The sequence below is a fragment of the Tachypleus tridentatus genome, chromosome 10 (assembly GCF_004210375.1).
Source record: "Tachypleus tridentatus isolate NWPU-2018 chromosome 10, ASM421037v1, whole genome shotgun sequence".
Classification (NCBI taxonomy): domain Eukaryota; kingdom Metazoa; phylum Arthropoda; class Merostomata; order Xiphosura; family Limulidae; genus Tachypleus; species Tachypleus tridentatus.
This window is the reverse complement of record NC_134834.1, coordinates 17487440-17493419: the sequence shown is the minus strand read 5'-3', so window position 1 is coordinate 17493419 and position 5980 is coordinate 17487440.

Genomic DNA, 5980 nt, shown 5'->3' with positions numbered 1-5980 from the left:
GGCCGATGTCCGACATGTCGAGATAAATGTGGAGATAATACCATCTACTTCAATTTATGTAATTCTAAACGATATGATATTGTTAAAATTAATAAAATTAACTTGGCTTACAGCTTTTGGTATCACAAGAGCTGCGTATACTAAAATTCTACCTTAAAATATTCAATATATCAATATAAAAAAAAAATCCGAAGTAATATGTTTTTCTCCTATTCCTACGCTTCCCTGTTTTATCTTTGTTTGCAAATATACGTAAGTATTTCCGGAAAATGGCTTTTCCTATTATCTAATAACTAATTGAAGTACACGAGGATGTAGAGTGCATAATACAAAGAGATTAAGTGATAAGTAAGTTCCGGAACGACAGTTTTTAATTGTTTTATATTCAGAATTTTGATTACAACATAATATGAGGTATATATAACATTAAAAGTCAGAGGCTCCTTTGGTTAATTTAAGCAGTATTATAAATTAAATTAAACACTGAAAAATCCAAAGCCAGTCCTTGTAATTCAAATATGTATCAGGAGTTCCCTTACGCTCCCTTAAATTTGAATCTGCTACATCCCAATTCAACCCGTTCTAAAGACCAACCACCTTGTTAGAAAAATAAAGCTGTTTTAATTGAAGATGGCTCCTTCCCTGATAAAATTTATATTTGTATCCTTTAGTTTTACCATTCTCATCAATACTGTCAATTCCCTTAACAATTACAAACACCTCAATCAAATTCCCTCTAACCCTTCTTTTTCAAGATAAAATAAATTCAGAGATCTTAACTGATACTCTAGTACGACAACCTTTTTTTTTCCCAGTTATCATCCTAATAACCCTCCTCTGATCACTTTCCATATCTTCAGTGTCATTTCTAAGGTGTGAAGACCAACACTGAACACAATACTCTAAGATTTGTAATGAAATATATAATCTTTAGACTTATATTCAGCATTTCTGTAGATACAACCTATAATCGTATTTGCCCTTCCACTAGCAACAACACATTGCTTGAATAGTTTAAAATACTAATCAACCAGAACTCCAAGATCTTTTTTCTTCCTATAACGCTGTTACATTTATTCCTGTAAAAAGTTTACTCGTAATTGGAATTGTGATAGTTCACATGCATTATAAGTTAGAATAGACAAATACCGTTTCTTCAATCCATCTTTTCTGGTTAGAGACTCCTGACACACATGAAGATCAACGACAACTCTAGAAGATCACCACAGAAACCTTATTTAAGATAAGACCTAAATATAAAACGGCTTTTCCTTTCATCAGTATTCAATTTTAATTCTGTCAAAACTTCTCAGAATGCCACGTGACTTACGTCATGAGATCAAACCTCTTACTAAAACAAAGAAAACCGCGATTTCCATCATTTATTTCCTTCATATGTCTAGCATATTAAAAGTCAAATAAAAATAATTTTAAAAGACAAGCTTAGCTGACTGGTCACATACAGGTATAGGCACATCTGCACTAGTCATGGACATCACTGGCCACGTAAGAGAAGGGTGTAATATAATTCAAAACAAAGACCTAACTAGAAATGTTTGTTTGTTTTGCCAATTTCGCGCAAAGCTACACGAGAGCTATCTGCGCTAGCCGTTCCTAATTTAGCAGTGTCAGACTAGAGGGAAGGCAGCTAGTCATCACCACCCACCACTAACTCTTAGACTACTCTTTTAAAAAACGAATAGTGGGATTGACCATCACATTATAACGCCCCGACGGCTGAAAGGGCGAGTATGTTTGGTGCGAATCACTGTATTATTGGAAGAAGAATCCCTATACAACATGTTATTTTTTATTTTTTCCTTAGTGAATAATATAATGAATAAGCATTTGTTAGACCTGTTATTAGGTTCGTGTAGATCTCCAACTACATTAGCTCAGGTGCATACTTGTATTGGTACCCTCGCATATTTCACTGTGAATATTGTGTGATGATTGTAATATAGTTCTTTCTGCCATTACGGCCCGGCATGGCCAAGCGTGTTAAGGCGTGCGACTCGTAATCTGAAAGTCGCGGGTTCGCATCCCCGTCGCGCCAAACATGCTTGCCCTTTCAGCCATGAGGGCGTTATAATGTTACGGTCAATCCCATTATTCGTTGATAAAAAGAGAAGCCCAAGAGTTGGCGGTGGGTGGTGATTACTAGCTGCCTTCCCTCTAGTCTTACACTGCTAAAAAAGAGTAGCCCAAAAGTCGGCGGTGGGTGGTGATGACTAGCTGCCTTCCCTCTAGTCTTACACTGCTAAATTAGGAACGGCTAGCGCAAATAGCTCTTGTGTGGCTTTGCGCGAAATTCCAAAACAAACAAACATTTCTAGTTAGGTCTTTGTGCAAATTAATTGAAACAAAAGGTCATTTTACAATATTTTCAGCATGGCGGCCGATGTAGGCTCGCTGTACCCGCTGATTTCCTTCAATAGTCATTTCTTCACACAGACGGCGTCATTAGCTGTCTTTTGCAGTATGGTCGATCTATTTTTGGGATATATAACGAAATTTTGAAGAATATCACGCCATTCGAAATTGCGTTGGAAGGGCAAGGAGACCAGTTAAAAACAACTTCTTACCAACTCAGTGAAGAAAAAACGGTATCAATGGGGTCTGAAATACAAGAACTGGTTGCAAGAACAATGAAGGAAGGTGTTATTCAGTGAAGAGACTCATTTCTTCGTACAGTGTCAAAGAAGTCTGCATGTTCGCAGATCTCCAGGTGAGAAACTTCGAGAATCTCACATCAATCAGTTCGTAAAACATCCCTTGAAGAAGATGTTTTGGGGCTTTTTCAGCTACTATGGCGTCGGAGGCTTACATATCGTAGAAGGTATGATGCGAGGACCACAGTACATCGACGTTTTGCAGAGAAGAGACGTTCCAAAATTGAAAAAGAGATTTCCAGATGGATCTGGTATTTTTCAGCAAGATCTGGCTCCGTGCCACACATCGAAACTTGTGAAGAATTTTATGACTACAACGCGAATAAAGGTGCTGGACTGGCCTGGAAACTCTCCGAACTTAAATCCTATTGAAAATCTTTGGGTGATTTGTAAAGAAAGACTTCGGGGAAAAGACTGTACTACGAAAGATATGCTAATTGAGGCCATAATTGAAGTGTGGTACCGCGATCCAAACATTAGTAAAGATTGCAGTCAACTCGTGGACTCGATGCCAAAGCGGGTTAATGATCTTCTGAAAAATAAAGGCGGTCATATCATGTATTAATTTGTAAGTAATTTTTGGATTCTCAGAAATAAAACGCAAAAAATTGAAAAAATCCTAATTTTCCGTCTTGTTTCAATTAATTTGCACAAGGGTGTATGTAGATGTTATATTTTTGATATTTGTACTTGTCACGCCGTTCTTCCGTGTTTTCTTTTGTTTTTGTTTTAGGTATTTAATATTAATTTTAACTTCGGTTTCAGTTATAGATCTTACATAATTATAATTGGAGATGCTTTTGTGATTTCTGAAATATTCAAGTTCTACTGAAAATCGTGACTGATATAAAGTTTGGATTTTTATCAGAGAATGTTCGAGTTAATTATATTGCATGTGAGAGCATCAAATGTGTTTCGGCTTAGGGTCGTGAATGCTAAGGATAGGTAATCCGTGAATAGTTCAGCGTTTTCTTGATCTGTAGTTGCTGTTTTATAGTCGAATCTTATACTTTGAGGGAATTATTGGTGTGAATCCCCACACACAATTTTACATTTTTATCCCTGAAGACTTGGTTTGGTTTAAATTTTGCGCAAAAGTATACTTTGCTAGCCATCCCTAATTTAACAGTGAAATATAAGAAAAAAACCAGCCAGTCATTTGTCATCACCGCCAACTCTTGGGCTACTCTTTCACCAAAAAATAATGGGATGAACTGTATCATTACAACGCCTTACGCCTGAAAGGGCCAGTATGTTTGGTGTGACGAGGATTCGAACTCGCGACTCTCAGATTACGAATCGAGCATCTTAACCACTTGGTCTTACACTACTAAATTATGGACGGCTAGCGCAGATAGCCCTCGAGTAGCTTTGCGCGAAATTCTAAACAAACAAACACACAGACTTTTTATTTATTGTAATTCTGTTCTATATAGTTAGCTTCTGTTTTATTATAATTTCTTTACGTTACAGATGGTTATTTACGGTAATTATTGTCATTATTACACAAACAAATAATTTACACCACTGTAAAGCACATTCTTTACTAAACAAGATAATGTTCTTTACTATCAAGCTTGGGACAGCTTGGAAAGTGTCAGTGCAGGAATGTTTATGGAGACGGATTTAGCTTTTAACTTACTAAGAGAAATCAACATTAGTATTTCTTTATTAGTTTTATAAACAAATGACGAAACTGCAAGTGATTGAATGCACTACCAGAATAGTACAAAATCTAGTAGTAAAGACAAATAAGAGGTTTAACCAACAGTTTAATCTTGATCGATTCTCTAAACTATTGTTTTGATTTTTAATGCTTAAGACAAACGACTTAACCTTAGCATCAGTTGGATAAGTGGAATTTCTTTGTTGCTCATGTGAATGATGTTTAATTTTGCTAAAGTTGTCGTTAATGTAATTGTGAAGTCTGATTCAGAAATCATGTTTACCAAGTGAATTGTCTAAATGGACCCATGCTTCTTACGCATTGAAATTTTTAAGTCTTCGATAGGAGGTCCAACTTATCACCACTCTGTACCAGATAGGCTAGTAATTGAGCTGGCATCTAAACCAAAGTTTAGTGCAAATAGCACCAATGACTTCGATTGGAGCTCTCTGTCTACGTCTTTTATGTTATTTCCAAGAAACATGAGCAGCACTTACATTAGGATCATCCTGGACTTCATCAACATCATTGGGAACAAAAGATTCAATCCAGTGGCGGCGCCAAGGGGGAACTTGGGGTGGCTTGAGCCCTCCCTAAAAATCAGCCAAGCCCATCCTCAGCCCCCAATATTGTTACCTACATATATTCATAAAATATGGAAAACACAATCGTCGTTGTTGCTTAACAATTAACATCAAAGAGACATAGATCTGTAGAACTCAACGTCTTCATTAAGATGGAAGTATGTGTCATGCGTCCCATAGCAACGTACTGAATGCACTGAAACTCGTGCGTTGTATTGCCGCTCCTTGTGTAATGCCATTCTGTCTTGAGCTTTGACGAAGATTAGACAACCACGTTGATTTCAAGTTACAACAGATCATCAGGGATTTTACTTGATAAACCAAAGGTTTCACAGGTATTTACCCATTAATTTTATTTATCTTTTATTGAAAAGTAAAACATAGCATGCATGTATAAGTGTATTGTGTATAGGTCAAAACTCTGAAGCATTTAGCCAGTGTTGTGTCCTCTGTAAGATCATTTTGCATTGTGTATCAGTCATTCAAAATTTGCTGCCAATCACCAGAACAGGCGCATTGTTTTGAAGTAATATTGACTATAAACACAACATGATGAAAGATAGAGTTAGCCTGATAGTGACCTTACTTTTCCTCAGAGTGTATTAACTTCACATGGGATAATTCGTTTCTGCTATGTTTATGTTATATTTCTTTTGATTTGTAGCTTTACTCTTAATGGTATTTTAAATGTTTAATCTAAATTAATCTTGATTTTCTTTATTATTATGTATTATCTTGGGTGGAATTCAGGTGAGCTTCCTCTTTTACATATACGCATATTTTCATAAACAGATTATTTCTAATTTGTAATAATGAATTATTAATCAGAGTATGAGTTTCCAATGAAAACTGCATTAAAAACGCAGTTCAAAATAGCACACCTTTCTGAAATGTACCTTGGTATTTACATTATTATAATTTACCATCTATACTTACATACTGATGGCATTTTGGGAAGCCCCTCCACAGTTTACCTCCCCCCCAACAAAAATATCCTGGCGCCGTTCCTGATTCAATTGTACCATCATTAATACCATTCTGAAATTGGTTAGCATCGC